A 25332-nucleotide genomic window follows, 5' to 3' on the forward strand; every position below is an offset into this window, starting at 1 on the left:
AACATTACAGATGCTAGGATGTTACTGAGTCCTGTTACATTCTTGACTTCTGAAAGCCAAGGGTTCTCATGCCATAGCATGAGGTATCTTATGTTAAAAAGTCAAGTAAGTTTGCTGGAAAAGTACCATCATGCCAGGAAATCACATTTGTTTTCTCACAACTTTTTCATCTGTAAAAAAAGGAGAGTCAGAGAAAATAGGTAATTTCCCCAAAGATACACAGTTAAATAGAGCTAACAGCAGAGCCAAAATTCAAAGAAACCCTTCTTGTCTATGTTCAGAGTTTTTGATTCTGCTAATAATATACTCCATGCCTGTCAGCCCAGTTGTAAGGTTCTCCCGTATCAAAAGTGGAGATTCCTCAGGGTCTACCTGATTCCTTCCAAAGTAGGGGAAAGGTCTTGGTGACCTAGCACAGGCAGGTGGAGACCTGAGGAATGACGGGCTATCTTTAGTGTAGTTTTGTGGAGAGCTCCCAGAATGTGTCATCAGGAGGCCTGAGTGATTTGCTTTTTCACTTATCAGCCATGTGAACTTCACAGTCTTTCACTTCTCTGGAAAGTATCTCTGAGATAAATATTTCTCCTTAGTAAAATCATCTTGCTAATTGTACCTGTTCTAGATATTTCGTAAGTTTGTTCTAATAATCAAATGAACAGTGAGTGAAAACACTTGGTCAGCTATAAGATGTTATGCAAATGACAGACAGGTATACTTTGGTCTAGAGCCAAAGTAGGAGAAGCAGTTTTAAAATCTATTAGGAGAAGTGACAATTCTCTGGTATAACTATAAATACACAATGAGAAAGCAATTGACAGTTAAAATTAGTCATCCTATTATTTCTTTTACCAAATACAAATTTATAGGCCCATGAGAAGTAGCGTATGAGAAGCAGCTGTGTATGAGACAGAAGAGGAAGCCCTGGGCTCCCACGGCTTTAGATCCTCAGACAACTGTGTGACTTGGAGCAGGTTGCTTTCCCTCTCTGTGTTCCAGCTTCTGCATCTAGAAAATGGTAATAAGAATGTACCTACATCATAGTATTGTTTGAGGACTAAAAAAGAAAAATTATGAACATATCTACATTAAAAAACAAATTTCTAGTAGAAAACAACAGGGTTTGAACTTCCTCATTAGCTGTGGAAATACAAGGTGATGTGGGAGAGTTAAGATATATATTAATGAGGGATTCCTTCTTAGAGTCCTCCCTTCCTAACACTTATTAGCATTATGACTATGAAGAAGTCACTTAACTATTTGAGCCTTGGTCTCCTCATCTGAGGAAAGTAACTGTAAAGCAATATTTATATCAAAGCTTTGTAAAATTAAAATAAAACCATTTTGTAAACCATAGCCATACAAAGATAAAGGACTTATTACAGCACATGTGGAGCCTCAATACTACTTGCCTGCCTAATGCTAAAGAGTTTTGCAAATCTTCACTCTTAAAGAATTGTATCTTTCCTGTTTACACTAACCCAGGAATCTATGTACTATAGGGTGGCCAAAATGTCTTGGGAACAGATAATAATATTTTATTGCATTTTAATTTAATGTCAGGAGCCATTTATTACACATATTCACTAGTTCTTCCAGGTTTTATGGCCACAGGGTATTAAAAAAAGCCTCTTGTACAACATGTGCTAGCTGTTTTAAACCTTCAGAGGGAACATTCATTCTCCTTGAGCAATTTTAACACAGAAATATCTATAATTATTATTTTGATGATGATTAGACTCTGAATTGCTAGGCCGGCAATGAATAAAGTGAGAGACTGCAGTGAATAAAGTTCCCAGATGTCTTTCATAAAAATACTGTGGGGTGGGGTCGAGACAGCAGGATTGGAGGAAGACTATAAAAAGGGAAAAATGGTCTTTTTTTAAAAAAGCATTTTAAACATTACAGTTAAATACAACTAGCTGGACATGTGACTTAAAAGCTGATAAATTAAAGTATAAAATTAGTCACATTATAAAATTATTCATCACTTTACTTAAGATAATAGGAATTTGGAGATTAACAATATTGCAAGTGTTTAAGTTTTGTTTTGTTTTCTGATAAAATTACTGATAAATTGAAGATGAAGCATTTCGAGGCACTGACAATTATCAATAAAAATTTAAGACGAAGCAAATATGACATTAAAACAATAAAAAGAGCATTTACTCACATGGTTTACTACTGGACATTTGGCAAACTTGGCAGTAAAAGGCCACAAATGGTTCTTTCTTCCATGAGAATCAGTGCCTCTTTTAAGAAAGATTGATGTTTAGAATTTCATAAACCTCAGGGGCTTAGCACTTCTTTATTTAACCACACAACTAAAAAAATCCTTGTGGTTGCTTGCTATATAAAAGATTCCAAACAATTAAGTCCATTGAGATTTCTGAGCTTCCTATGATGTTTACCATTAATGCATTTGCAGCCATCGAACTACTAGACAAGAAGCAATGAGCTTTGTGCTTGCCTGGTGTGCATCTAATGGCATAACACAGGAAGGTCATGGCTCGACACATATTGGGATTTCACCTTTAAATGGGATTCTAAACGGGAAGCGGCTCTCCAACAAGAAGGCATTAAAATATTCCGCAACTTCCAAAACATTTAGGGAGACATAATCACTAGACAAGAACAAAGTTTGTTCTCCTCAGGAGAAAACACAAATGAAACAAACCTTCTCTTTTTGCATTACTACTGTAACCCAAAGAATAGCTGTAATCATGACCAGAAACATATACCCATCCCCCGCCCCATCACACACATCAGCTTATATGTGCACACAAATACGAAATGGAAGTTTTATCAAACGTATTCACTCCACTGACGCAATAAATAAAACCCAGGTCTTGACCCTCTGAAGCTTTGATATTTCATTTCATTCGTACAAGAAGATTGCACCCAACCAATTTTTTAGTATCACAACTTACTAAAGGTCATTAAGTTCAGTTCAAAAACACTAGATTGGAAGCTCTATTGGGTTCCTGAATCCAAATGCACTGGTCAAAAAGCAATTCTCAGACAGCAGCAGGGTATCCAAGAATGCAACTCAATTCTGACACCCTCTACCAGGAGACAGCAGCAGATTCCAAAGGTTAGGGTTCAGTCCTATAGGACTGCTCCCCTAAACACACACACACTTCACATGCCAGTCGCAGTCTCAGGCTCTCTGTGCTTCTGACCAACTGGTTAAAGATTGGAGGTTCCCATGACCCCCACGAACTCAGAATGCCAATTGCAAGTCCCGGTTGTTACTTGCAGTTCTGGCCAACTAGTATAAATCGGCATCCATGTAAGAAATGTCCAAATCTATATAGACAAACTGACAAACATTGCTGGCAAGCAAAATCTTAATGGATTGAGAAAATGCTCCAGAGCATGGCAGATTAGCATCTCCTTTTATATATTAGAAAGAAAGGAGGAGATATAAGGAGGTTGATGTGAAATCCATTGGTGATAGATGAAGGGATCACGAAAAAGCAAAGTGGGGAAATCTCTGGAATTAGATAAAAAGTAAATTGGAGAGACACTTATTTTACACCGTTGGGTACAGCATAGTTAATAATTAACATTTACAGCGCATAGGGATAGTGTTTGGGGAACAAGATAATAATGAGGGGCTCTGTGGTCTCCAGCTCTGGTGCTGTGGTTACACCCTGAGGGGTCTGGGAAAGAACACTGCTCTGACATTTCGAAGGTATATTGTCTTAGATGCAAAAAGGCAATAGACAGGCTCGCTTAAGGTCAAGGGAGCTACAGTCCGAGGATGTGACTACTCACCATGACCTACTTTTAGTTAAGAACTTTTACGACCAGCATCCTACTTGGTTGTTTTTGGTTTCTGGGTCTCTGAGTTTGTGAGGCCTGCCATGAGGCCTCCCCTGAGATTGTCAGGTTTAGTACGTGGCACTGTTTTCATCCACAAAAGGTTCATACAACCTCTTTCCTGGGTTCAATAAATCAGAACTGCTCACAGAACTCAAACATATTACTCACTAGATCACTGGTTTATTGGAAAATGTAACTCAGAAACAGCCAGATGGAAAAGATGCATAGGGCAAGGTATGTGGAAAGGGGCATATAGCTCCCATGCCCTCTCAGAGTGTACCCCTCTTCCCAGATTTCCACGAGTTCATTAACTCAGAAGCCCTCTAAATTCCATCCTTTAGGTTTTTTGGAGGCTTCATTATGTGGTCACGACTGATTAAATCATTGGCCATTGGGGACTGATTTAATCTTTAGCCCCTCTCCCCTTCCTGGAGGGATTGGTGGTAGTATTGAAAGTTTCAACTCTCTAATCAAGTGGGTAGCTGTCCTGGCAACCAGCCCCTATCCTAGGTGCTTCCAAGTCACTTCATTCACATAACAAGAGACATCTTTATCACTGTTAACACTCTGGAAATCCACGAGTTGAGGGACCCATGAGTCAGTAATTGTAAATTAAGACCAAATATATTTTGGCCATCTGAATGACCAAATATACATTTCTTACAGATCACAACATTGCAGAAGCTGATATTCATAACTACTACTTATTATGTTCTCATTGTGTGTGAAGCAATGTGCTGAACAGTTTGTTCACATCACAGCATTTAGTCCTCAAAACAACAATGCTGTTATATTATTTTGCAGATAAGGCACCTGAGGTTATGGCCTGGCTTTGGCTATGCAGCAAGGAGATGGAAGAGCAGGGACTAGATGTCAACCTTACTTGGAATTGTCCTCTTTATACAATACCACCAAAAAGCCCAGAGTTGATATTTCAGGACAGACTAGACAGAATTGTGACTGGATTACCACAAAAACCAAACAAAACAAAACAAAAAACCATCTATTCCTATACAACAAATAAATTGCCAGAACCTAATATATGCTTATTTTTTTAAAATCATTGACTCTATGTACTATAAACTCAATATAGTTCTCACAACATGGGTTCACTTTTTTCCCCCCAGCAAAGTCTGTTGTCATTATTTTAAGGGACCATTTGCAGAGTTTCTCTGTGTATTGTTCTTTAGAGACATTTCAATAGGGTGGATTCTAGCTGATTATTGATTTCAAAGACAATTTCAGTATGGTAATCAGCCTCAAGATGGTCCAATAATCCCCTCTTCTTGGTATTCATATTCTTGTGTTGTCCCCTCCAGCATTCTGCCTGAGTTGGCTGTGTGACCAATAGGATATGACAGAGCAGATGAAATGTCACTTTAGATAAAAGACACCAGGACTTCCATCTTGGTCTCTCTCTTGTCACTCATTCTGGTGGAAGCCATGTTAATAAGCAGCCCCATGGAGAGGTCCATGTGGTGGGGAATTGAAGCCCCTGGCCACCAGCCAGGCGAAGGGGCTTTAAATGAACCCTCCAGCCTGTCAGGGCTACAGAAACAGGAGTCCCAGCCAACAGCTTGCCTGGACCCTCACAAAGGATCCCAAGCCAGAACCACCCAGCCAAGCTGTCTCCAGGTCCCTGACTCTCAGAAACTAGGTGAGATGGTAAATGATTGCTATTTGAAGCTAGTAAATAGGGGTATAATATGTTAGGCAACAATAAATAATTAATACAAACAGTTACAGCTTAAAATTCACAGGATGCTATCTCAACAGGGTTTTGTCTGTGTGTGTTACATAGTACCCCTAATAGCAAAAACACAGTTCAAAAGTAACAGAATATTCAGGTTGGAGAAATTAAGGAAAAAAACTAAATCATGAATGGTTTAGGAAATCTCATAGTTTATCATTAGGCTTTCAAGTCAAACTACATAGTTTAAACTAGAGGCTAGTGATGCAGTTTATGAATCATTGAGACCCCTTAATCCCAAGAAGTTAATATAACAATTTGTCAGCTGACCTATATTGAATCAATACTTCCTTTATTCTTATTTTCCCCAATCATTGGCTATTGTAAAAATCACCAGCACATCCCACTTAAAGTATAAAAAAAGAAGGGAATTGAACTCACATATGTGAGTTTTGCTACTCTTTGTAGCTTCATGTGGCACTAGTTTTTGAAATTTGAAAAGTAGGCAAAACTGGGCACCACCATCCTTCCTGAATCTCCCCTTCTGTTACAGAGGATTCTCACCCTGTCTCCCAGCTCCACAACCCTTTTTACATTGGCATTCACTCAGGTCTGCCTTGCCCCACAATGACTCCTCATTGTATGAATGCACTCAAAGGCATGAATAGATTATTGCTCTTCTGGCTCTTTTCATTTCCTAAAAGATTCTTGGTTGCTGAATTAAATTCTGACTTTGTGGAATTCAGTGACCATTATAAGCAGAAATGAAAATTTCATCACTGAAAATAAATGTATCATGTCTGTGTCATATGGACCAAAACTGAAATTCCTAGAAAAAAATTAAATTGGTTTACAATGTGAGGGTTGTTATTCAATTATTTATACACTTGAATTGGGGTTTCTCTACTTCAGCGCTATTGACAGTTAGGGCAGGATAATGTCTTGTTGTGTGTGAATGTGTGAGGACATCCATGGATTATAGGATGTTTAGCAGCATCACTGGCCTCCACCCCCAAGATGCCAGTAGTGTCCCCAGCTGTGGACACCAAAAATGTCTCCAGACATTGCCAAATGTCCACTGGGACTGAGGATCATGTCCAGTTGAGAACCACAAATATAAACAATTGTTACATTTTTTAGCAAGTATGTGTATATATTTATTAAGAGGATATAAGAAAATAGTTTCACGAGATGTTGTGGGGATGTTTAGGAGGTGACCACTCTCTTGTACTCCTAAATTACAATCATACCGTAGAACCTGATGTGTTAGTCTAATTCTTACCCTGCATTCTAATAACAAGCGGAGATTGAAACTATTAATTTTAACTCTATTATTTAACTTATCAGATAACTGAAAACGGGCCATATTTACACAATTCGAGGCTGGAAAGGATCACGGCTGCTGTCTCCTGCAATTCCCTGTCCTTTAAAGACCATGAGTACAGAAGATCTCAGAGGAATTCAACCATGCAGTCGGGACCAGGATCCAAGTCTCTGACCTCCATCTGCTCTCGAGAGAGAGGGGAAAATAGAAGACACTTTTCTCTTGGTTAGTAGCTCACCAACATGATATATAATATATTTTTTCTCTGAGTTTGTGTATTATACATGCTTTGTGCTTACCTAGGGGCACCAAGCAGAAGGCATGAGCGTGACAGTGGATTCTGCCAGATATTTGCAGGGTAAAAGTCAATTTCTCAGCCTCAGTTTCCTCATCTTTAGTAAGTGGATAACCATCATGTGTGATTAAAATGTGAATTAGCTTACTGTCATGCTAAAATGTTTAACATGTTTATACAAAGGGTGAATGCACACTGAAGTTTACCTCAGACAGAAAAAGTGATAATCCCAATGCTGTCAAAACTGAATTTACAAAGAGCTTTGTTGTTGCTCTGATAAGGTGCTAAAAATGGCCTCTTTGACAAAGTGTAAATCCTTTTCCATTTCCTAACTGTTCTTTTCCGTATCTGAATTCCCTACTCTCTGAAGTGGGAATTAACTTCATCACTATTTTTAGTCAAGTACAAAATAGATTTTCTTCATCAACAGGAGAATACATTTGAAAACATATGAAGAAAATTATATGAACTTTGAAGGAGCACATCCTTTTGCCAGTGTGTTTCTAAATCAAATTATCATTATTGACAATTCAGAGGTTAAACTTTAAAATATGCTGGAACATGAAAAATAGACAATTGACCACTCTGGGAATTGGATAGCAAAGGCAGTGATGGTGTGTCTGAGTAGGAGTACGTTTGTTGTGTTGGAGGATGAAATGAAATATAGATTTAAGGGGTGAAATGATGTTTGTTGTCCATGAGAGATCATTCATAGAAGCATTTCCCCTTCAAAAAGATATTATTTACCACTTGAGTCTGAAAAAAATGTTTGATATATTCTACCCTGAAAGAAGTTTTTCCTTCCAGAGGCTCTTTTGAAAATCTTCTTTAATGCATCATTAATTTCTGATGGGCTGAAAGATTTGCTAGATTTCTCTATGTGCTTCGCTTTTCCCTAGGGAGCAACCTAAGCTTTCAGGAAAAATCTGATTTACTGTATCTAACAATGGAGTATAAGGACCTAATTAAGAACAAAGAATTAAATAGATAAATATAACAATTTTGTATAATCTCTCGTCATTCTTTCAGAAGAAATGACCTATTAAAAAAGAACTGACTTGGAAAGACATCATCAGTGCTATGCACCTAACTCTTGAAATGCCTTTTTCTCTAGTGCAAGTCAGCTGTTTGGTTTCCTTTCCAAAGAATTTCTGAACTTAGCACCACTTCAGTTGGCTGCTTTAAGAATGCTGACCTTAATTCCCATTTAAAAGAGTGAAGGGTTAGGATTAATGTTTCATTTTTATATATGCTGCTCTGTAAAACCCTTTCCATTTACTCATAAAAGAAGTTTGCCAACCTTTTTCTTTTTATTGAACAGATTAAAACTAGGTTACTTCCATCCTAAAAGTGTGATCAAAGATAGTTGTGGTAAGCAAAAAGGAGACCAGGAGAGCCAACTGCAATAGACTGTAATATAATGCTACAGGATAGTTTATTGAGTATATTTATCAGGAAACTATTATAAGATTTTAAAGTATAATATTTACATTTCATTATAATTTACACATGTCAGTTCTCATGAGGAAATACACTTTTAAAAAAGGCAAATTAAACCAACATGCTCAAATGCACTCTATGTTCTGGCCGGAGTTCACCACAGTAGTCGTGTGTGAGGAGAGGCTGCAGTCAGTCCACTTTTAGCTCCCTAAGCCTTGGTGCTGGGTGCAGGCCTGGGGCATTTTCTCGTTCTCTCAACATTGTATGGATTCGTGGTGGTCACTTTTGGACTGCTTGAAGTCCCAAACTGCCTTTCATCTAATGGTCCAGATGCAATCTTTCTCTTTTAACAGCACTCTATCAGAGGAAAAGGGAGCACATGGCTGTAGGCCATGACTTGCATTTCCCAACCTGACATGATCCCACACTCAGTCCCCAAAAGGGACTAGGGGAATCTAGCCTTCACTGTCAGAAATTCTGGTAGAAATTGGGGTGGTATCAGATGATATGTAGCCGGAGGAATAAAACAATGCTTAAATCCTTATTTTTTTCTCGTCAAAACCCTGTCCCCTTGAGGAGCCCTAGGAAAATACACCCCAAGGGACAGTGGCAAAGAGAAAGCTAAGTTCCAAATTATTATTAGTTGGATCTTCTTGCCAAATTCCAACACAGAGCTCTTAGATTAACTGTACTGAAGCATAAAGCCGAGCACTGAAGCATAGGAAGGTGAGCCCATCCTCCGCTGAAACTAAAATTCAGACCTGAAGGGATGGAGCATAGTTTCGTACGCTGCCTTCCTTCCGCGCCTATACTCTGTGCTCTTGGTTCTGAATACACCAAGCTGAGCACACTGAAGAGAGTTAAATTCACACTTCTTGTCCCAAGCCATACACCATATGGTTGTAAAGACAGGATCTATGTCCATGGTAAAGAACTGCAAAATTTTAACAAATGATTTCAATATACATTTTGTGAATCCTATGAGTTTATTGCAAGATAGAATACTATAATTTGGAGGGGAGAAGAAACTTTTCATGGGACATGTAGAAGTTAATCTTAAATCTGATGAATGTCAAGGGAGGATGAGGGAGGGAATTGTTAGTTAAAAGAATAGCTCTTATAAAGGCATCGAGGCAATAAAAATGCATGCTCCATTTTGGTGCAGGTGGGAGGAAACAATGCACATTCTACTCTAGCCACAGTCTAGGCTTGGAAAGGGAAAGCAGTAAGAAACAGGGAAGGCCCAGACGAAGTGTAGTGGGTATTTAACGTTAAGCTAAAGGGAATTTGACATTTATCCCACTGGGGGAAGGAAGGAAGGGAGGGAGGGAGGGAAGGAGAGAGGGAAGGAAGGACTATCCAAGAATATAGGCCTTCAAGCCTGACTTTTAGTTCTCGTTAAATTCTCAAACTTTTAAAAATTTGTTATAACAACTGGACACAAGATTTTTGGGTAAGTGCATTAGAGAAATAGAGTATTTCCCAGATTTTTGAACTTGATGTTTAGGAAATTTCCAATTTTGAAGCAAATATTCTCTAATATTCCAAAATATCAAGTACAATTTTCTTTCTTTTTTATTCTAATGCTTAATCTGCAGCACTCCATTTCAAAGCACAGCTCATCGCTGATTATCCAAATACTTAGAAGCAGGACTCATTTTTAGTAGGTAATGAAGTGTAAGGGTGAAGCTTAAATGATGCAATATACGCAATGACTAGCCTTACATAAATAAATAAAGGACCATTTGTTTCTTTTCACTTCCATACACACTTTTGCAAGGGAATGTTCTATTTCTTTTGGCACACATGAACGTATACATCAACATCTTTTTAATGTTGAAATATAGCTTTTGTTTGCCTTTTATTCAAAAATAACTATATAATAAACATACTGAAAAATTTTGGGTTCCTTGTTCAAAATGAACAGGCTGAATTTCCTCACCAGATGTCTCCTGACATTGGCACAGCATAGCGAGAAAGTTACAGACTCCCAGTCATGATCCCATCTGACTGAGTATGCTACGTATGCTGGCCAGGCCAGATCTCACCTGTAGATACTGAACTTTAACTCATCTTCAAACCTTGTGTAGGGACTTCCTACAGATAGTAACCCATTGGAGGGGAAGTTTAAAGGTTGCTACTCCATGGGACTGTTGTTTTTTTTTAAATTAATTTATTTGTCCATGGGACTATTTTAAAAACAGATGAGTAGATTTCACAGAAGAAGAAAAAAAATGACCCAAACATTGGTATTTGTAAACCCAAATTAATATTTTTGTTAAGTTGACTTGGTCCTTAGAGGGTACCTCCATCCAAAATAAACTTTGATATTGTCATTTTAAAAAATTGCACCAGTTGCCAAAATTAACTCTATTACATTGGCATATACTGCACAACATGTCTCAACTGACTGCAAAGCTTGGCAAAGCAGATAACTGAAAAATTACCCATTGGACCTCTTACCGTAACTAGTCAATCTTGATAATTTATACCATACAATATGGCTTTTCCATACGATGCGTAAAGCTGAATTGAGACATTCACTACTCAATTTACCAGACTTAATAGCACTTAAAACATCCTTGAATTTTTTATTTTAAAAAATGGAAGGAAATATTACTTAATTCTGTTCTTATTGTTATTATTATTATGGTTATCTGAGGAACTATGTGTTTTAACCTGCAACTTCCTCTGAAAATGTCTATTTACATGATTTGAGGAAAGTGCATTTGAAAATTTTACCAAATTTTAATTTCCAATGAATATTATGTGTATAGTAAGGTAAAATGCAGATGCCACTGACATACTAATCATATACAGGGGTAGGCAAAAGTAGGTTTATAGTTATGAGTACAAGGAACAGTTTATTCTTGTATTATTATTTATTAATTATTGTATTATTCTCCATAGAAACAACTGTAAACCTCGTTTGGCTCACCCCAGTATTATATATATATACACACACACACATACACGAACTCATTCAACACTATCTATAAACCTAGAATCTATTCATATTTTTGTTAAATTTTCCAAAGTTCTACAAGTTCTGTAACTTAATTTTTCTTATTTTAATACAAAAGCAATGTTCTAAATATTGAAGGCAATGGGTATTTAGGAATGAAGGATAGGGATTATTTGCCCTGAGGGAAATGATATTTTATCACTGACATTGTTTAGAATTGCTATTCCCTGCTGATTATAAAACACAGGCCAACTTTTAGTTGGTTTTGTTATTAGTTTTAAATTATCTACTAAAATACTTCTGGAGTAAGCCATCTCCCTCGACCTTACCTTGATATGCAATGGACAGAAGTAACTGACAGGTGAAAATCACCATGTTTAAATGTCTTGTTTCCTTATCTTTACAGTGAAATTATTAATAGAATATAGGAATAAAGTGGATTTTTATACATTGATTCTGTATCCTGCAACTTTACTCTGTTTATTGTTTCTATTCAATTGTTTTTTGGTGGAGTTTTTAGAGTTTTCTGTATAAAGAATCACATCATTTGCAAAAAGTGACACTTTTACTTCTTCATTCTCAATTTGTATGCCTTTTATTATTTCCTTGTTTTGCCTAATTGCTCTGGCTAGGACTTTCAGTACTATGTGGAATAAGAGTGATGAGACTGGACATCCTTGTCCTGTCCCTGAGAGAAGCTTTCAGTTTTTCACAAATGAGTATGATATTAGCTGAGGGTATGTCATATATGGGCTTTATTATGTTGAGGTACCTTCCTTCTATACCCATTTTAATAAGTATCTTAATCACAAATGGATGTTGTATCTTATTAAATGCCTTTTCTGCATCCATTGATAAAATGATACGATTTTTATCCTTTGTTTTGTTAATGTGGTTCACTACATTGATCTATTTGCATATGTTGAACCATTCTTACCCCCTGGAATGTACCCCACGTGATTGTGGTGTTTTATTTTTTAATGCATTGTTGTATTTGATTTGCTAGTATTTTGATTAGGATTTTTGCAACTGTATTCATCAGAGCTATTGGCTTGTCACTGTGTATGTGTGTGTGTTATCCTTGCCTGGTTTTGGTATCAGAGACCTAAATGTAGTATCTTGAAACAATAAATTATATAGAAGAAAAGATAGGTACTAAACTTATAGACCTTGGTCTTACAGAAGATTTTATGAATTTGACCCCAAAGGCAAGGGAAGTAAAGCAAAAATAAAAGAATGGGATTATATCGCGTTAAAAAGCCTCTGCACAGCAAAATAAAGGACCAACAAAATAAAAAAAATAAAAAAAAACAGAACCACCAACTGAATGGGAGAAGATATTTGCAAACAACAGCTCTGACAAGAGGTTGATATCCAAAATATATAAAGAACTCATACAACTCAACACCAAACAATCCAATTTAAAAATAGGCAGAGGACCTGAACAGACATTCCTCCCAAGAAGACATACCAGTGACCAACAGTTACATGAAAAGATGGACACCTTCACCAGCTATTAGGGAAATGCAAATCAAAACTACAATGAGATACCTCCGCATACTTGTAGAATGGCTATTATCAACAAGGCAAGTAATAACAAGTGTTGGAAAGGTTGTGGAGAAAAAGAAACTCTCATCCATTGCCAAGGGGAATGCATACTGATACATACACTATGGAAAACAGTATGGAGATTCCTTAAAATATTAAGACTGAAATGACCATACGACCCAAGCAATCACTCTTGTGGGCATTTAAAAACATTTATGTGCAAAGATACATGCACCTCTCTGTTCATTGCAGCACTATTCATGGTGGCCATGACATGGAAACAACTGAAGTGTCCTCTAGGTGACTGGATAAAGAAGATGTGGTGCATATATATAATGAACTACTACTCAGCCATAAGAAAAGATGAAATATTGCCCTTTGTGAGATTATCATACCAAATAAATAAGTAAATCAGAAAAATCTAAGAACCATATGATTTCACTCACATATGGGATATAAACCTGAAACTCATAGACACAGGCAACAATACGATGGATACGAGTGGGAAGGGGTTTGGGGGATAGTAAAGGGGGCCAAGCATATGGTGACCGAAGATGATGTGACTTTGGGGGGCGGGCGCACAATGTGATCTACAGATCATGTGTCACAGACATGTACCCTTGAAACCTATAAAATTTTATTAACCAATGTCACCCCAATAAATTTAATTAAAAAAAGAAAGTAGAACTAGAAGTGGTTACTCCATAAGCCTGCCATGAAAATTAAATAAATTACAATTTGGAAAGAACTCAGAAGACTGCCTGGCATATAATAATATAATAAGCATTACAACACTGTTAGCTTAAATTAGAAAAAAACAATATTTATGAGAAGTCTGAGGTATGAACCTACCAATTTTATAGATTAGGAAACTGAATCTCAGAGGGGATTAAAATAATTTCTCAAACTTCAAAGTGGTAAAATCAGGGTGTGAATTTGTTTATCCATACTAAATGTGTACCTACTCTTCTTCTTCCACAAAAAATAGGTGTTTTATGTTACCCATGTGCCTACCACCACATCACTTCTTCAGCTTTTATTGAGTATTCCAAATATTTCCATATTTTGCATATTAACTTACCAAATTATTTATCTGCATATATATTTTTAACCTAAAGTTTCATGTTCTTTCAAAATAAGTACCTTGAAGTATTATAAGGCAAAAGCTTATGATATTTCTTAGGAAAAGTTAATTTTATTCGATATTTTAAGCTACTAAAAGGATGCAAATTAGGTTGTTATTGTTATTTTAAGAAAAAGAACATTTCATATTGAAAAAGTGTGCCTTTCCAAGAAACTATTAACCAGATGTTGGTGTCTCGAGATATCCCATAGGGATACTGGTAGAAGAAAAATGATGAAAGAACTCCTTCCACACAAAAACCAAGAAAGTACACACATATTTTATAACTATGAACATTGTTTGCAAAAAAAATTAGTAAATGTGCTTTATCATCAGATACCAGAGCCCTGGAATACCCTAGTTTTGTAAATATGGTTTAACAGAGAAGGAAAGAACAAATACCTAAGAAATATTTCCAGGAAAATGTTAAAACAACAATTAAATGGAATATAGAGTGGAAATACCAAATATCTAAAGTTTATTACATGCCTATGCCAGGCATTTAAAATCTGTTTCTGGTACTGAGCTGCTCAGTCTTTGATTCTATTTACAAAGACAGCATTTAAAGGCTACATGATATATTCATCAGCCAGCTATTTGTGATCAAATATTTATTGTTTAGTATGTGTAGAGCACTTTACTACATACACACATATATACACATATGTATGCTATGTATGAAAAAAGATACACATACAAAACTAGGAGCTATTTTAAGTTATGATTTTCCCTCAACTTTTTGTTTTTACTTCATTTCTTAAGGTGATTGTTTTTCATTTTTTGTTTGGTTTGTTTTGGCTTGGTTTGCTGTACATTAGATCTCCAGAAATTATTGGGTGATTTTTAAAAAAGATTTTATTTGTTTTTTAGAGAGAGGGAAAGGGAAAGAGAAAGAGAGAGAGAGACGACAATGTGCTAGAGAAACACTGATCAGTTGCCTCTAGCATGCACAAACCCGGGGCCTGGCCTGCAACTCAGGCCTGAGCCCTGACCAGGAATTGAACTGGTGACCTTTTGGTTTGCAGGACAATGCCCAACCAGCTGAGCCACACCATCCAGGGCTTCTTTGTTTTGTTTTGTTTTGTTTTTTAACAGGTGAAATAGATAGAACCACTGTGAGTTTACCCTCTGAACTGTAACTCCCTTTATGCAGATTAATTTTTTAACTGACCCATCTGGTGGCATGTCGATCTTGTTTGCATTTTATCAAAAAGAAAATACATTTCAAAAATGAACACATTGTTCTAAAGGAAACTCTTTTTCCACCCCACTTTCCACCTATCTCATCTATGTATCTCCTCTACTGATGACGGGCAGTCACAGCGCAAAAAACTGAGTTTCACTGAACTTGGTGATCACTGCGTGGGACAAAGTGCCTGAAAGACCCCATCACTCATTCATTCGTGTTTGTTCACAGGGGCTTTGTAGGTGTGTGTTCAGTACTTTGTCATTAGCTAAATAAAAGCAAGCTCCTCTCTGCTGGGAAATATACTGAGTACTCTTCCCGACGGAGTTCACTAATTCTTGGGAAGGCCTGAAGTTTAGATAAGTGGAAACTGTGGAAAAGTTGTATTCTTCCTGTTCCTGGTTTCCTTAGTGTTTTAATTTCATCTCCTAGTGGGCAGCTTTTTGTTTTATGTCACTGGGCAGATGGCCATTGGCTCTCTTTCTGGTTTTATTGGAAGTTTCTTCAAATGGCTGTGGTAAATTTCAATGAACTTTTTTTATCATGCTCATTTCATTTAATTTGGTAGCTGAGGAGTTCCAAGTCAAACAGAAATTTCAGGCAAAATGCTAAAAGGGAAAAACTTGAATCCAAATCAGCAGGACTTAAAAGCAACACTGTGTGTGCCGGGAACTTGCCCAGAGATCAACGCTGTTGGATAGTGATAGGCAGCTGTGACGTTACCTGTCAATGTTTGCTTCTCCAGAGGTTCCCGAGAAGCACTTCATGCTTACTGAAGCCCTCCTTCATAGTGTGGAGCCTGAGTAACTGGATATCTTTGAAAGAGAAGACTAGGTGCCCTCATGAAGGCACCTTGCTGCGTCTTGGCAGAAGTATGAGGGCAGCCCTGACGAGGAATTATATTCATGGAGTCTCCTGAACTCTCTCTTTGTGAAACCCCATCCCCTTTGTAGCATGCTTCTGGCAAACTGAGAGCATCCTGAGAATGGGTCAAGATCTTTCAAAGGAATCCCTGCCAGCAAGACTGAATCAAATTTCCAAAAGCAAACTGAAACATTTTTTCATGTCAGAGTGGGACGTTATGACAACTGGGTACTGAGGCTGTGGGTATGACAGGAATAGGAGATGGAAAGGTGTTTTTTCCAAAAGATAGAGCATGTTCTACAGGGTATTAATTTTTAAAATTAGGTGAAGTGCCTTAGTTGATTGAAATAATGCTGCTTCTCTCCTTACTCCATCACTTTTTCCTGCTCTTTGCCTATTTTTCGCCTACATCTGGGCGGTCAAAAAATTTCTTTTAAGGTATGAAGGATAGCCATTTAGGAGTCCTGGTAAAAGAGCCAGACTTGATTTATGTCAGGGATTGTTACTCTAAATTATTGACTCCATTATTTATTTCTGCCTCTATATTCTGAATTGGCCCAAATAGTATGTCAGTTAATTATTTCAGACACATCAAAGAAACTTAATATTTTTAGTTGTATAAAATGGAAAAAATATATAAATAGGTCATAAATCTGAAAAATAAAAATAAAGAAAAAGGAATTTTTGGCATATGTTTATAAAACCTTCACTTCCCTATAGCATTTTTATTTTTTTCCAACAAAGTAAATTATAGGAACACAGAATAATTTTGATAAACCACATATGATAATTAGGAAAGGACATCCAAGTGAAGCTGAAGTGTGCATGAATCCCATACTTGTCTCAAGGTTTAGTATGGTTTTCTGGAGAATATTATGCTAAGTGAAAAAAGCCAGTCAGTGAAAGACAAATACCATATGATCTCAGCTATAAGTGGAACCTATTCAACAAAATAAACTAACGAACAAAATAAACCACAGGCACGGAAACATGGAGCAGACTGAGAGTGACCAGAGGGGATGGGGAAGGAGGACAATGGTGGAAGGAGAAGGGACTAGACAAAGAACATGTATGAATGACCCATGGACATGGACAACAGAGTGGGAATTGACTGTGGGAGCCAGAGGGGGGGTGGTAGGATGGGTGGAGGAGGGCAAAGGGGGAAAAATTGAGACAACTGTAATAGAATAAGCATGATTTAAAAATAAAAATTTAAAAAATATATTTAATATAGTTTTCTGTGAGTTGGGCACTACAGCAAGTCCCTGGTTATTATGTATGTGCTGTGATGGTGAGGTGGCTCTTCCAAAAAATATGCCCCTATTTGTAGTGTTTGCCATTTTCCATGGTGTAAATGCTCCCATCATGGCAGATTTCAATCTATCAACTGATGTCACCAAACAGAGTTGGGAAAGATGTGCAGAATTGACTCTTGTGAGCCTTTTACAGCCAACTTCAGCACATTACATATAGATATACTTGGAGCTAGGTACCAACTTATCCAAAAACCCTTAATTTTTAAAATTAGGAAATGAGACTTAAGAGGTGGAGTGATCAAAGCCAAGCAAAAAGTGGCTAAGTAGGTAATGGATACTTTACATTATTTCTAGTTCAGGGCCCTTTCTACTACACTAAAATATAAAGAATAAATCTGCCTGTGCATCTTTATATTTCAGTCTGTACAATGATAAAAAAGAAATGAGAGGTTACAGTTTTAAAAATGGAGATAATAGAGGTTAATATATAGAGTCAGGCACCGGTGACTACTGAAAAGCTATGCTTAATTCTTCCCATTGTAAAAATGCAAAACAGTGCTACTTTTCTCACTAAAAGTTTTTGTTTTAGAAATAGTTATTTTCATTTAAACATGTTATTTATATTAGGAAGTAGGTGTAGTCCTGTTCTTTTCAAATAAATAAATAAATATTTCTGAAATGTCTCCATTTTAATTTCTAATATAATACACATTAATAGATAGAGCCCAAATAGACAAAAGAACATCAATAATTTTTAAGACTATGAGGAGGTTGTATTATCAAAAAATTGCAGAACTGCTGGTCTTAACTTACCATTCCAAAGAGATATAGTTTAGGGGTTAAAAAGGGAATATGGTGAGTGTGTGACATTCATTGACGGTTTCCATTAATCCCTTCCCTCTTTTAAGTGCATGCTGTGCCTACCATTGAGAGTTGAAGTCTGTTCCCTTCTTTATTGAATCCGGGATGGCCTTTTGACCTGGATTTATTGATACAACCTGGCAGAAATGACATTCTGGGATTCAGGTCTTAAGAAGATTTGCAGCTTCTACCCAGGTATCTTAGAATATTCATCCTTGGGATGCTAGGAAACTAGCCATAAGGAGAGGTCACATGTAGTTTCTGTGGCCATTAGACCTAGGTGAGTCCCCAGCCAATAACCAACATCAACTGTCAATCTTTTGAGGAGGTCCTCTTGGATGTCTGGCCCCTTTGATGTGCCATCTGATTGCAATTGTGTATGAGTAGCCCAACCAAAAACCTCTAAGCTGAGCCTGCTTAACCTCCAAGAAAAATAAGATATAATAATTTACTTTAAGCCACAAAGTTTAGGGGTAGTTTGTTATGCACCAGTAGATGACCAGAACAGGGAGGGCAACTACAAGACTATTAGCTATGGAGTGTAGCTATGGAGGTGGCTATGATTTCAGGTGATCGTGTGCTTCTCTACCAGACCTGAAGAGACCTAGTCAGGGAATAAGTAGGTCAGTTTGAGAGCTACTCAGTGAGCATTAGGTTGGTTGTAGAGGCCCAGCAAAGAAAAAAGTGATTCAAGTCAGAGCTCCAAGAAAGAAGTGAGCACATGGCTGAGGTGGCAAGAGAGAAGGAGAACTGGCATGTTAATCACAGTCAAAGCTGAAGACCAGCCTTAGAAACTGAGCAAACACAGCTGTGTCAGAGAACAGCTTCAGCTAGCTTATCAATATCCATAACTCACTTTGTTGGACCCAACTCCAGGTGCACCACAGAAGAAACATTAACATTAGCAAGTCATACTCCAAGTCCCATTGATGGCTGAGTGTGAAGGTGCTGCCTGCCACAGAGTTATTCAGAATTACTTCAGAGGTAGGCAGTTAGTAACTCACAGCATCTTTAAAACCCACAGTCATCCTGAATATTTTCAGCCTGAAGAGATACCTAAGAGTAACAATTCAACATCAAAACTTAGATAGAGAGCGGTGGACTGTGACAACTCCAGAATTTTATACATAAGGGGTTAAAGGGCTACAAACTTGGAAAGGAGGGCTGGAATTCTCTTTAAGGGACATTTGCCCTGAGAACATAGTGTTTTACATAGACTATTTAGTTGGGAGGCTTTGTAGGAGCTGATAGAGATTTCAACGTGTGTGTGTTACATTTCCCATAAACCTCTCCATGGCACCTCATCTTTCTATAATATAAATGAGATTTCTTAAAAGAAGTTTAGGCCAATAATTGCTATCGTTCACCCAGATTTTCTCTTAAGAATGAACAAAGAATCCTCACTGCACACGTGGCAACACAATTAAAGGTGTCAGTAATCCTTAGAAAAAGATACCCACAGCAGTTTGTGTTAGAGGAAGTAAATATGGCTTACCATAGCCTGTGAAGACAGAAGTCCAGGATTTAGGGTTCAGCTTGTGAGTTTTGGGTGATTCATTTACCCCAGGGGGTCTCAGCTTCAATGGACATTGGAATCACTGGTGGGGGCGGAAGGGGGCGGTGCTTACCAAAACGCTGATGTCTTGGTCCAGCCCAGAGACTATAAATTAATTTGTCTTGAGTGGACTGCCAGGTGTCAGCTTGTTTTTCTTTAAGAGACCCAGGTGATTCTAATATGCATCCAGAGGCAAAAGCCTCTAGTTAACCTCTCTAAATCTCAGCAACCTTCTGTGTTAAATAGGAAAAGTAACATCTAACTCTCAGAAACATTGAAAAGAGCTTCACAGATATTGCATATAAAAGTTCTTCATAATCAGAAGGATAGTATATAAGTATTTTTTATTTTCTGTGTTAACTGTAAAGAATAAAAATAAGAAACGATGTACTGTTTTTCATAACATTAAAACTTCTTTATCAAAAATACGTAGTTCTATTTTACAGATTTTTATTTTTCTTCAGTAGTATGAAGTCTCAATGTTTTGTTGTACTTTGCTAGGAATTAGGACAGGAGAAAGGGGTAACAAGAAGAAAAACTGCCTTGAAATTTGAAGTCATTCAAAAGCTGCTGTTATCCATCAGGTGAAACATCCAATAGTCAGTGTTTCTGTATCATATTTGTTAGAAATCAGCTTGGTCTGGTGGTTAAGAACAATGACTCTGTAAACAGCTTGTCTGGCATTGAATCTCACAAAAACATATAATTTTAGTGAGGTATTAATGGTGTCAATAATAATTATATCTTAGAATTTGGGAGAAGATCAATACATGTAAAGTGTTCTTAATAATGCCTGGCATATAGTAAATTCTCAGCAAATGTTAGCTATTATTATACACCAAAAGAGTCTTACAAGTCAATAACTGATTAATATACATGTGCTGAATGCTTTTTTCTGGTAGACTTGAAGTAGTCTCTTTTAGAATTAATATTTTGTATAAACTGAGTAATCTAAGGGCTACATGACATAGTGTATTTATATGGGAATTCATTCATTTTAAAATCATCAGACACCAACTGTGTGCCAGGTACTACGCTAAATGCTGGGTTACAAAAATGAATTAGGCTCCTTTAAAAATTCATAGTTTAGTGGACTAGATAGACATGTGAAATATAGGGACTCATAATTGAAGTGTGTGCACAGCAGTATGAAAAAAGAAGAGGGAAGGCACCATGGATTGTTGGGAAAGTCTCTACAAAGAGGGCGACTTTTGAGGTAAGCCTTGAACGAGACTGTAGAAGAGAAAAGACAACATGACGGCTCAAAGGTGCCAAATATCAGCAACGTTGATGTAATGACCTAAAATACTCTCCAAGCTCAGATTCCTTTGCTTGTAACCAATCGCTGCTTTACTGAAATGACTTTGGAGTGGCCAGCACCTCACCATGAAGCCCTTCTCTGTTAAGCCCGTCATTAAGGCATTATTGACATACGCTACTGCGTCTAAAGGCTGGCAAACACCTCCCTCTATGCACTGAAAACTAACAGGGACAACAGAACTTTCATACAGAGAGTTCTCAAACTGAAGTGACCTTTTTATACTTGATAATCATTTGGGGAAATTATAATATTATCAATAATCAAGTATTTATAATCTTGAGCAAAGTTAAATCTTGAAAAGGCCTTTGAAATGGAAAACAATGGCAGAAAAAGTTGAAAGATTTCAGATCCTGAATACAGGTGCTTTTTAAAGACTTGTGTCCGGTGACTGTTAAATAATAATAAAGACTTGTTTCCAAGTGACGCTAATATCAACCTAGGTTAATTTTTTTTCAGATGAAATTTTGTACTGTGTAACTACTGAAACTCTACGTTTTTTCCCCATAGCTCAAAAAATAAATTTCTATCTTTTAAATAAATTGTTAAGATGTCTGGATCCCAATTCCTCTCTAAATTTCCAGTGTCTTAGAGAATATTTCAGAAATTGCTCTATTATTCTTGGTTTTGGTCTACTATTTAATAGTAAGAATAACTTGGACAACAATTACTAGTGATACATACTAATTATTTCTTAAGAGACTTGCTCAACTTGTTATGACAAATTGAAGGTTTTCTATGAAAGAATTACTTTGTATTTTTATAACCTGGTTTCTAACATCAACTGCAAAAAAATCAAACCATAAAGAATGCATGATGACCTTGACAACTTTGACAAAGGTTCTTGAAAGAAAATATTATGCAAAGTATCTTGATCAATGACTGATATACCCAAAAGGAGTCAAGTTCCATTTTGTAAACAGATATTTATTCTGAGCCTTCCTTCTCAAAGCATTCTAGTCCACCATCATTTGAATGAACAAAACTGCCTTATTGTACCACCTGTACATCACCTTGATGGACTTTATCAAGCTTAGTCTCTAGAGTGGGCCTCGTTTATTGTAGAATTTTCAATGCACATCCTTGAATCTGTAAAGAGAATGAGGTAGTAACCTTCTATGCCCTAGCAGGAATTGATGGTACAACTGAGTTGACTAGCTGAGAGTATGAAGCATTTACTTCAGCCAAGAACTCTTCCTGAATTGTATAGATTATATTAACACTAGACAGTAATCCTTCAGAATACTAAAAAAAAGAACTGGAAAGTTCCTACATGATTTAAGAAAGAGATAATATGAAAAGTGATAAATGCTTCTTCTTTAAAAATCACTAGAGCCCAGTAAATCCTTGAAGTGATCCACAAAATGAGTGCATTTTTATGGGAAAGAGAAGAGAAAAAATGGAAAAGTAAAAATTACAATGTAATCCTAAATGGTACAAGGGGGAAGAAACAACGAGAAACAAGGGCGAAGAGGAGGGGGAAAAAGAGTGGGAAAGGAAGAGGATATTCACCGAGTTCTTACAATGTCTAGATACCATTTTCAGCACTTAACTTACTTACTCTGTTTGTGATCATAGCTTTATTAGGTAGGTACTATTATTTTCCTGTTTTGTAGACAGAGAAACGAAACAATGAGCTAAGGTGTGGTGGACGTGGTATGTATTTCAAGTAAAAAGAAAATGTAAAGAAAGTACCCCTTTATTAATGTGACATATTGAAGCATTACCAAGTAGAGTAATTTCAAAGGTGATTATAGACTGGCTCAGAGGAAACTGCAATATTCTGTTGTTTAATCTGCAGATCTATGTCTACATGGCTGCACACATTGGTAATACATTCATTCACACAATTAAGACAGTCTCTGGGATTCAGATAGGCCAAATGGACCTAATATTTAAATTCCACATAGTCTACTGTTACAATGACCCAATATTAATATGACATTCTAGAACAAAAATATGGTGACACAAAAATGGAGAATTATTGAGCCTGGAAAGCTGAATTCTAATCATGACTCTGATACTACCGAGTTCTATGACTTTGGGGATAATTGTATAAAATGGGAAGAACATGTCTCCTATCTGCCTCACAGGTTTGTTCTAAACAGGGCAAGGGCTATATATGGTGTGTCTGAATGCCCAGCATCCAGTCCTTAACTTTCTATGGGAATATCTAAACCTACCATGCATAACATGTTGGAGTTCAGTTATCCTAAATCAGGTTAGTTTGGGAACTGAAGAGACGGATAATCCTTCAGAGGTCTGGGAGAGGTAAATTTGATATGTAAGGCAATTACATTTCATAATAATGGATGTGGAAGAACTTTGACAGGATAGCAAATTAGAGAAGATCCTTAGTCTCTGTTAGTTCCATTGCAAATCCTCCCCGGGGGACTCTTCCATTTCCAGATTTGAGAACTGGTTTAATTTTCCTGGACATCTCTTGTCTGTTTTAGCTAACAGTAAGGCCAAACAGAGGATAACATATAATAAAAACAATTACATACTGCCAAAGTAAACCTCTGTGCAAAAGAGAGGGTTTGTAACTCTTTAGAAACATTTAAAATATAATTAAGAATATATATAATGCACAGAGTAAACCCAAACAACAGAGCTGTAGAAATTGGTTGTGAATACTCCCTCCATCTAAAAATAATTTTGACCTAGGCAATGTGGTAGGGGCACTGTAATATTCTTTTGTACATTCTTACATGCCATAAAAGTGGAATACCCTTTTTTTTCTGGGAAAAAAAAAAGTCTTGTTGCAGCAAGAAGCACTATGCCAGTAGTAGCAAATCAGTATCTCATGGTTCCTACTTACTTTCCAAAATGTGTGGTAAATTACAAATGCCACGGGCCTCAAACCTAAACTCAGTAAATGCACTCCCGTTGAAGCCAGCAGGCCAAATACACCATAAGGAAAACTACCCATATTAATTTTACCACATCATTTACTCCTTTATTTATTTACTTACTTTTGAGCCAAAAACTGTGCTAGGCATTGCTTGGAGGGCTACAGAAGTATAGGAGATGTAGCTTAATTTCATTTCCTGTTTTTTATTTTATATTTGTTTCAGGTGTAGAGCATCACATCACTTATTCTTCAATGATTTCAAGAGTTGCTTATTTTCAATCTTATGCTCAAAAGACATATCTCCATTAGCAACCCACCCATTTAATATGTATTTTGCTATTTATCGGAGAGAGGTCTACATGTACACAGTTTTGTTTTATTAAACTGAGCACACTGAAGCTAACCATGATGCTAAAGTAAACAAGACTATCCACATGCTTATGATTGGAAAGTAGAACCAAATTCGTTGTGACCAGGAAGTCTGGCTCCAGAAGGCATGCTCTGATACCTCTGCTCTTTATTCCCTCCACTACTAAAATGAATGCTCACAACGAAAGATCCTTTTCACTCAGAATCCCATTGTCTAAGATTTGCTATTGTTAATTTTTTTAAAAGGTCACATTTTCAAATTGGCATATCATTTACCAGGTAATTAAAAAAAAAAAAACAAAACAAAACTACCTACTAATCAAGAATTCCTTTAACTAACAAACAGTTGCCCAAGCTCCAGCCCAGGTCTCTGCCTGCGGCCGCAGCCTCAGGTGAGGTATGTCTTCACGCCTCTGGCCCCCATAATAACATGGGCTTTGTCTGCTGAGCACAGGGGAGCAAGTTTCTCAGTCCATGTGACAGCTTATTTATTGTCTCTGGCCCCAGTTCACTTGGAAGCCTGACTCAGTCTTTTTATTTCCCCATTTATTTTTTTATTAGTTTCAAAATTTTACATGTGTTCATTATAATGGAAGCAATAATCTAAAGATATATTTTCTAAAAATAATAATCTCCTTTGACACTCTTGGGATAACACCCTGACATTCTGGTCATTCTGGTGCACACAACTTCACGACTTTTCCTATGTTCATACTTATAAATGTATTTATTTTAAAACATAGGCACACTGTTTTATTAAAGTGAGATCACACTGTACACATTACTGTGCAATGTGGTTTCTCAAAACAACACAACGAATATCCAAGCCAACCAACAAATATAATTCATATTTTTCCAA

The 25332-nt window shown here is 36.9% G+C and overlaps 1 protein-coding gene across 2 annotated transcripts in view; it reads right to left on the reverse strand.

Moving 5' to 3' along the window:
- Positions 1 to 25332, reverse strand: part of ANGPT1 (angiopoietin 1) — a 243883-nt gene that overhangs the window by 116339 nt on the left and 102212 nt on the right. The gene's annotated exons all lie outside the window — the stretch shown is intronic.

The sequence above is a fragment of the Pteronotus mesoamericanus genome, unplaced genomic scaffold (genome assembly GCF_021234165.1).
Source record: "Pteronotus mesoamericanus isolate MK-2021 breed Mesoamerican mustached bat unplaced genomic scaffold, CSHL_Meso_final scaffold_174, whole genome shotgun sequence".
Lineage (NCBI taxonomy): Eukaryota > Metazoa > Chordata > Mammalia > Chiroptera > Mormoopidae > Pteronotus > Pteronotus mesoamericanus.